Below are 9672 nucleotides of genomic sequence, written 5' to 3'. Positions count from 1 at the left end.
AAAGTTACTCAGTTGAAGTTGCTTTCAAATTAAACACCACTGCTGCACTGTTTCTGTTGTGATTGTCGGAGGGAAGTGGAGCCAGTGCAATTTGTCCATGTTTTACAAATCACCATCTGGCAGGAATATGGCAACATGTGAAATCTTCACAGGACTCTTGTTTTTCTACTATCTGCTGGATAACTAAGGAGATCACCAGACTGCTGGGACGCCTGCCAGATGGTAAGCAGGTATGTTTATGAGTTTAAGATTCTTATTTTCTTTCAATGCTTTCACATGCTGTGGGCGCAGAGGCAGGAAAGTGAAAGGGAAAAGAGAAAGGGTGAATAAGTAAGTGACTGTGCATGTTCATTACAAATGCCTTTGAAATTTCTTGAAATATAGATTTTCCAAGGTGCAGACTGAATTGTTTTCTATCAAGGTAGAAAATCAGCAGTCCTATGGTCGCAAGATATTTTAAAAACGGCTACATGTCTCATTTTTGTACAAATAAACAGGTGTGTCATTTCACCAGTCCTGTTGAGTAGACGTGCAGGGCTCAGAGGAACACAGGCGTCACCAGCGGACACTGGTGAGTGTGCACCCTTGGCATGGGGGCTGAGCTAGCCGTGTCAGTGAAGGAAGAGTCAGGGTCTGTTTATAGTTTATTTTGATTACTCAAATAAACTATGGTAGGCAGAGGATACCTAGCAGAGTCATAATAAAAAGCCCTCCAGCAAACAAAGAGCCACAGAACTGAATCTAAGAAGGAAGTGGTAAAAATTAGGGTGGTTTGGGGCAGCGCCTGTGGCTCAAAGGAGTAGGGCACCGGCCCCATATACCGGAGGTGGCAGGTTCAAACCCAGCCCCAGCCAAAAAAACTGCAAAAAAAAAAAAAAATAATAATAATAATAATTAGGGTGGTTTCTATGAAAAGGATATCCTTTTAAACAATTTTGATAAAAGGGCAGCTCATAAAATAGGTAGTGTCTGGTACACCAACAAGGTGATCCAAAATTCTTTGAGTCAGTCATCTCATCAGAAAATGTTGATAATATTTCTACCTTTTATGATGTTTGTAAGGTTAGAAAATATAAGAAATGCAAACTGTCTAACAAGTACATAGTTGCTCAATAAATGAAGCTATTATTACTATTATTTAGAGAGACTTCTACGTTAATTGCATAGCTGTAAAATTTACTCACATGAATATTCAAATATACATGTCATCTTATGTATTAAGATGTACATAATGTCTGTGTACACTTACATACCTCTATGAAATATTCATGTATGTGTAAATGTATGTGTAGAATAGTAGACATATTCTGCCCAATCATAGCAAACAAAAATAAACACTTTTACTTTAAGCTCTGTAGCCATATTGATTAAATACTAATAAAAGTTCCGGTTTCCGGAAGTGACACTTTGCACCCATTTATGAACCTATCTATGTTTTATCTATAGAAGGCAGAGGATGAAATCTGCTCCAAAAAAATTGTCATGAGGACCACCGTGATTATTTCCACATAAGGCATTGCACAATGCCTCACAGAGAATGAATGAATAGATGTTTGCTCCCTTTTCCTTCCCCTTTAATTGCCATTTTCCTCTACCTCTAAAATGAGCTCTATTTCTTGCCAACCCTTGTCCCCTTTCTTTCATGTTTAGGGACAGTTGTCTCTTTTCTTACTGACCCTTCCAATTATATTCTTAATTTCATCACTCTTTCCACCTGAATAATTTTCTCCCTTAATTATATGATTCCTCTATTTTCATCATAAATTCCATCTCATCCACTGGTTCCTTCTCCTTCACCTAAAATACACTCATTGTCTCCATCCTAAGTGTAATTTTCTTAAAGATAAGTTACCAAGCTAGAAAGAAAAGACAGAAATCTCTATAGGCCAATGACCATGGAATACACTGAAAAGATTTTTACAAGATTCACCCCTGAAAATCGCAAGGCACAGGTAGTTTTTGTTTTGTTTTGTTTCTGACTCAGGTAGTTTCCTATTTGGTACTAATAAAACTCACAAGGACAGAATATGTTCTTCTTGCTTAAACTGTCTTGAAACTTGAAACTGAATGAAAGATTCGATTCTCTTATTAGGTGAGCACAACCCCGATACCAAGTCATAACCAAGACAGCTTTGTGCCCAAATATAAAACACACATGCACACACGTACACACACAAACTCACTGAAAAATAAAGCAGCAAAATGCTAGCACTTAAACTATTAGCATTTGAACCTCCGGGGTAAATTACAGAATAATACACCGTAACTAGCCGGAATTGATTCCAAGAATGAAGAACTATTTCAATGCAAAGGTATCTATTTAAGCATTTTTTTTTTACATTTAAGATAGTCGATGAAAAGAGAAAACCCACGAGCAAATTGTTAAAAAGTCTTTGAAAAAAGTGCCAAGTATTCCAGATTTGTTTAATGTAAGTTAGGAAGAGAAGAAACCTGCCTTCTAAGGGAGATTATTTGTCATAATAGCTGTAAAACACAGTTAGTGGTAATATAGTCAAATTCCCTTTTTTTTTTTTTTTGACCCAGCTTCCCTACTATCTAGTTTTCTTCTCCTTTTCACCAACAACCACATTACTTGCAAGGCAGGCTTCGTTTTCTGCCTTCTAGCCCTTAATCTGCTGCACTCCTCTCAACCCATTGCCAATTGCTTGGCTCCTACCTTTTACAGAAGCTGTTTTCTCAAAGGTTATCAATATTCACTTAATTTCCAAGTCCAGGGGCCTGTTCTCCAGCCTCCTCCCATTGAACCTCTCCTTGCATTTACAGCTGTCAGGCGTGAACCTCTCTGCTCTCCTCCCTGAACTTCCCCTGGTCTTTTGTTACCTGACTTCCCTCGTGCATTTTTGGGAGGACTTTCTCAGCCTCTACTGCCTCTTTCCCTTTATCTTCTCCTTAAACATGGGGATCCCAGAAGTCTACCATTTGCCCCCTTTCTGCATGCCTCCCCACAGAATTTAAATTAACGTTAAACAGGAATGAGAGAACCACAGCTCTATTAACAAAACAAAATAAATGAAATACTGTATTACACAAAAATTTTTCACCTGACTTTCAATTGGTCAGGTGATAGCGTAAGTGAAATAAATTTTTAAAATACTGCAATCTGTATGACCTCTGCCTCTATTACCTTCAAAATGTTTACATCTACTTTGTTAATATGATATTTTACTATTTAACTGAAGGAATGTCTTTCTTGCCCTTACTGTTACTCAGTGTCTTAGATAGGGTCTTGACATTGACAATCAAAGGGCTGGTTTAAACTCCGTGAGTTTTAAAATTTTGCATTACTTTGATTTTTAACCTGCTCACAGGCTAATGAATTTGAAGCCAGCTAATATCGTTAGAATTATTAGGATTTGTCTGAATGTAATTTAGTACAATTCAGCACTCATTTCTTGAATGCCAGTGAAACCTTGCTTTTTATGGTCATAAACTCCAACCAGATGCTACATGAATGAAACTGCCTGACTGAACTCCAAATACGAAGCAGCAACTTTAAGAAAGTGCTGATGTTTGAATGATGTTAACTCTAAAGCCGCCTTTTTCCCCTAATTTGCAACCCATAATAAAGTCAAACAAAACTATCAGAAAGAGAATTATACAGTTGTCTTCAAATTCCTCATTTCAACGTCAGGTACCAATCTCTCTATAAAAATTCTACAATAAACTTGGACTATCTTTCCCCATTCTCTCATCTTGCGATTATGGCCAGATCATTTTCTGCTATGTTCCTTGGTAAAACTTGGAGACCAGTTTTCCAACTCTTTGGAAATAAAAACCCTTTCCCTCCTTTGCTCCTTCTTTTCATTACTCTGATATATTGTATCCACTAAGGTGACACCTCTCCCATAATTGATGAAGTCATTGCTATTGTGTGCGCCATCTGATTTGATATATGTACCATCCTTAAAGAAAATATAAAACTCAAAATTTCAAATCTAGAAGGCACAAAAGGGGGTATTGTTCGCTCCATGAAGCAATCTTTAACTTTACCAAAATATTACCTACAGAAACTCTCCAGTGATTCTTCTCTGCTGCATAAAAAGTATAAGTCAATTAAGTAACAAACATTCACACCTAACTTTTCCAAATTGTTACCATTTTTACAAAGTGGGCTGCACCTGGTTCTCCTCAGATTATAGTATCCCACGTCCTTCCCTTTATTGAGTTGCCATTGAGTTGCTTTTGCTAGACCAAAACTTTGAAATTTCAGGGTGGCACCTGTGGCTCAAAGGAGTAGGGCGCCGGCCCCATATACTAGAGATAGCGAGTTCAAACCCAGCCCTGGCGAAAAATGGCAAAAAAAAAATTTCCAAATTTCATGTTTAACAGCTTTCACTGAGCATTATGATGCGGGAAGCTTAACAGCAGGCACTTTGTGTATCTTATCTAGAATCTTCATTAACAAACTGAAGAGACGGGTATTATCATGATCTTTATAAAAATAAGAAAACCGAGAGGCAGAGGGGCTAACTGACTTGCCCAAAGCCTTACAACAAGGAAATAGTGAGACGGAGATTCTACCTGGGTCCTAGGGCTCAGAGGCCTGTGCTCTTTCCGTGGTACCACAACATCACCGTCCTTTGTTCCCCAAGATCAAGGGCAGGATACAACTCTTTACTGGAATTGAGAGCGAGGCAGTTAAGAACACAGAGTCCTTGACTCCAGCTTAGGCATTTATCCTTCTAGAGCCGTGTATTTCAAACTTCTTTAAAGCTGTCAAAATAGTTCTTCAATAGAAATGTTATAAGGACAGAATATATAAAAGAGATAAAAGTAGTAGAGTTATGTCCTTTCCCCTCCTCTTTCACTAACTGACCCAGGGTTACCGCAAAAGAACCTGTACCTTCCACCAAGTACAATTTGAATACAATTGTACTAGACTATTTTCCACGTATCGCAAAAGATCTAGCTCCCCAAATCATAATCTTACTAAACTTAGAGTTGCCCCATCGGAAGCTCCTTGGGCACTACAGAGGGACACGGCCTTCTTCTTTGTTCAGAATGGTACCCAGGACTTGGGTCACATGCTCCACAAATGGTCAATGATGGCAATGATTACAATTTTTAAAATAATGAATAGATAAATCTCCTTGACACAGGCCTGGTTTCCTTTTCCTGTGCCAGTGGTTTTGCCTGTGCCAACTCTAACACACACCCCTTCCAGGAATGGCACTCGGCCATCCTGGCAACCAGAATTGGAGCAAAGAAAATATGAAATTTCTCTTCAAAACATAAGTGGAAAGATGAATGCAAAGCCAAGCAAAAAGTACCCAGATTCAACATGCACATTGTTAAATGTCACTTCATAGTAAGAGACTTTGTGAAAGTCAAGTGAACATGGCCATGTAGGAATTAGGGGAAAATCGCAAAGACCTTGTTAAAAAGGAACAGCGAAGAAAGTCTAGAAGAACACGCCGGGAACTGTGAGGAGCCAGGGGAGCAAAAACGGAGCAAATAGAGAATGGGAATGAGAGAGACAATTTTTTTATTGTGCACGTTTTGTATACTTTGGAATTCTGGATCATGTGACCGTTCAAAAAAGCGCTTTATTAAATGAGAGTTTCTTTTAAATGGGGATAAAAGGATAGCACTTAGTTTTAATAGTTATGAAAATCTTGTTAACAGAATAATGTACTGTTTCTGTTTGGGGGAAAAATAAAAACATCAGTGGGAGAATATTTGATCCCAAGAATCTAGAATTTAGGCCAAGCAGGCCCATCAGACAGGAAAGCTGCTGCTTCTAGTTCAGATGACTCCTCAGGAAAGAGGCACTTACTGATCCACGCCAGTGACTCATGTGCTGATGACCGAAGAGAGATGCAATGCTGCAAGTGTCCCCAACCAGCCACCTAACTGATGGAGGTCTTTAACAATAAGCTACAGGTCAACGGTCCATAGGATATGGCAAAGAGAAATCAATGTCATGTCTCAAATTAAAAACCAGAAAGGATTCTGCTCCTTCTTTGCAACAGCAAAGTTGTAAAGATCAAAGGTAAATCCTTACCACCATGAAGGGTATATCCCCTTTTCAACGCACAGTGTTTTTCCTCTGTGAACCAGGAACACAATGTCTGCTGGCCAACAGAGTTTGCTCTGCCTATTTAAACACTAAAGGTGTCTGTAGGAGACAAGCATTAAAGCCTAATAAAAATGAAAAAAAGTAAGGGTTCTTTCAAAATAAACAGCTGATTCAGCCAAATTTCATGATTCCCCCAAACAGCTTGTCTAACAATTAGAAGCAAAGAATATTACAAACAATGAAAGAAAACACACTGCAAGACCCCTCAGAGAAACCATGGTTTATTTAGCAGGGTGGAAACGTAAAACCGTACTGGTAATTGCCATATTCCTGTGAGCTGTTGAAAGGTAGCCGGTACGCCATGACGTCTAAGTTAACATCAGTTAACTAAGCAGGTCAGACTGGCTTCTGGGACCCAGAGCCCAAAGCATTATGATTAGAGAGGGGGGATTGCCTTGAATGCTCTCCATCTTTAATCAGGTCCGGGGTCACACGTGCTACATCTTTTGGGAACTTTCTTACACCATGACCTCCTTTACATAGGAGAGTTAAACACTGAATTCAAGTATGAATGTCTGAGCTCTCGCTGAAACCATTTGTCATTAAAAACACACACACTAATTAGGCACCTAATTGTGCCCATCGTTGAAATAAGTGCTTTTAAATAGTCGGTGTAAAAAGCCTCATCCCCGTCACCTTTGAGGAGTCTGAGACTGAAAGACCCCAGCATATGGATCCTTGCTTACTTACCACACAGAAGGCAGTCAAGATGAATTACATTTGAAAGTGGAAGCTAACTTCCTGGTCAACAGAACCCACCATAGAATAATCACAAGTGTCTTTAGTCCTGTAGCTGGAACGTGAGGTTACTTGCATTTTTTTTTTTTTGCGTTTTTTGGCCAGGGCTGGGTTTGAACCCACCACCTCCGGCATATGGGGCCGGCGCTCTACCCCTTTGAGCCACAGGCACCGCCCCCACATGGTTTTTTTTTTTTAAGTCAACCAATAGTGTGCAAACATTAATGCTTGAAATTACAAAATGAATATTGTATTTTTAAGAGGCAGATCAATATCCATGGTCGCTTTATTTCCTCTTCATGTCACACCCCCTAATCTTTCCAAAGTAATAATCAGAATAATTCAACTCCAGTCGTTCAGATGGCTTCAGGCAGGTGAGGTGTGTACTAAAATGACTCATCATTGTGATTTTCCCACGAATCTTTCTGAGCGTTTCTTACTCAAAGGAAGGGGATTAGACGTTGTATCAAAAGTCCATAAAAAGAGAGTGGCCTCTTGAGGTAAGTTCAGTGCCTTATTTAGAGGGAGAAGCAAAAGAGGCAAATTTTAACCTGTGCATCCTTCTACGAAGAAAAAAAAACCAGAAAAAGGCTGGCTACTGGCATGAGGATAGTGTGGAGACAAAGAAAATTAAGGGAGAGAGGACACAAAGCATCGTATAAGGGAGTTATTAATAAAATATTATAAACAAGGCAGATATAAAAATACAACTATTAAGAAAGAGGATGAAGAAAAGAATTTTAAGGGTGATCATATTGTGAAAAAATAGCTAAGGCACAAGAAACATTGTTTTGGATTTATTTTCTTCCTATGGAGATAATCAGGAATTTTCCTCCCATTTGCCTATTAGCAAATTAATATTTATCAATACTTTGTTAAATTACATACATTTTTAAAAATTATCAAATCCAGTTTATTGCATGAATTACAATCTTTTTAAGTTGTGCTTTCAATTTCACTGCCAATGCAGACTGATTCAGGTTTGTTTTTTATTAGTAGTAACTGATAATTTAAAGGAACAAAAATAAATGGCATCCAAATGACTGTCAAACACCGAATTCTCTTCAGTAAATGCTTTGTTAACAAAATTCACATAAAAAATTACCACTGCATGATGCAGGCAAAAACGTATTGCCACGTGCAGCTATAAAAACAACATTCTTTTCCTAATTTTGTGTTTTCCACCTTTTTAGAAAATGGCGTGCCAATAGTTCATTTGTGATTTCAGGAATGCTAAGATGACACTCTCTGGGATGGCATGATGTAGCCAGCAGCGGGGACAAGGATACTGCTGTAAAGTCTACAAATTAACAGCAGCCTTAATCGTTCTACAGTCTTCGCAAAGGAAAAAATACACAAGATAAAACTTGCATTTTGTTCTATATTCCAAAATGTTGCCATGCTTTAAAGTGAATCCGCTGAGCAGAATTTGTACACTCTGAATGCCATTCATTTGCAGCTCTGAAAAGCAAGGTAAGATAGCTCAGCATAGCTTTTTATCTGCAAGGTTTCCCTGAGGCAGTTTCAGTAAAAGGGTTAATGACAGATGTTTCCATTAAATCTGACCTACCTCTTAATTTTGCCATTGCCTGATATTATCCTGGCTTTGTGCTTATTTGCATGGGCAAATGAAGTCACTCTGTAACAAGTAACACACAGCCCTCATTGAAACAAAAGGTCAATTCAGTTTAAACTGATGTGCACAATATTGTCTGTAGCTGCAATTTTGGAAAAATCTTCTTTCATACAATGCTGCTATAGTAGAACCTCCATAGTTGACGACCTCCTTACACTGACCACCTCCTTAAGTTGCCTAATTTTCATAGACCGGACATGCGCCACATGTACATATCAGCACAATAAGCCTAGTGATTTATGTTGACCACCTCCATAAATTGACCAATTTGTTACAGCCGCTTGCATGGCAAATTTACAGAGGTTTTACTGTATTTACAAAAAATTAAAAGCTCTGTTTTCTGAACTCTTGGACACAATGCACATATGTAGGCGGAAACCAGTCCTTCCAATATCAATCAATACATCTCCCTGCAGGTAACCAACTAGAAAAGTCACTTTTCCTCTCCAGGATGCTCCACTCCTTTTTATACTTAATACGGCAGGACACAGTAAATCTTCTTTGCTGGTGAATTAGTGGAGAACTACAAAATGCTTGGAGCACTTTCTTGTTTATTGAGTGTTATTACTTTTGCAAAGAAAAAAACTCTGTACATACAGAGGCAATAGGAATTGTCTTAGGTTGGTTAAAAGGTAAAGGCTTATCAGCCTTTAGGATGCTAGCCTAAAAGGTATAGTTTAAAAGTGACCAAACTATGTTTTACCACGTCAAAAAGAGTGATTCCAGAACTTTTAACATGTGGCCGCCATAGGCCCTTCAAAGAAGCAAAGACATTTTCAATAGTTATAGTCAAGCCACTTCTGCGGGTGGGAAGATCAAATAAGGTGAAAACAAGAGTCAAGGACCCTCCAGATTCCTGTGAAGAGATACGTCAAACATGTGGTCGCTGAAATTTTGAATAGTCTATAGCCAAGACAAGAAACACAGCATTCCTCTAGCTTCGCTGCTTCACTTTATTATAACATTTAAGAAGTTTAAAATTATCACTTGCTAGAGAAGTACTCTCTATATAATTATATATGGTGTTTTATACGTATATACCCATATATTATATGCATGCCATATTTCATGTTTATCATTAAGAGTCTAATCCATGAGACATTTAAATATTGAAATTCTGGCATTAAATTTTACCTTATTCTGAAAATAGCTCTCTGTGTTTTTGATAGTAAATCCATATTCAAAACACTGTCATCAC

The sequence above is a fragment of the Nycticebus coucang genome, chromosome 12, assembly GCF_027406575.1.
Source record: "Nycticebus coucang isolate mNycCou1 chromosome 12, mNycCou1.pri, whole genome shotgun sequence".
NCBI lineage: Eukaryota > Metazoa > Chordata > Mammalia > Primates > Lorisidae > Nycticebus > Nycticebus coucang.
This window is presented reverse-complemented; position numbering follows the sequence as displayed.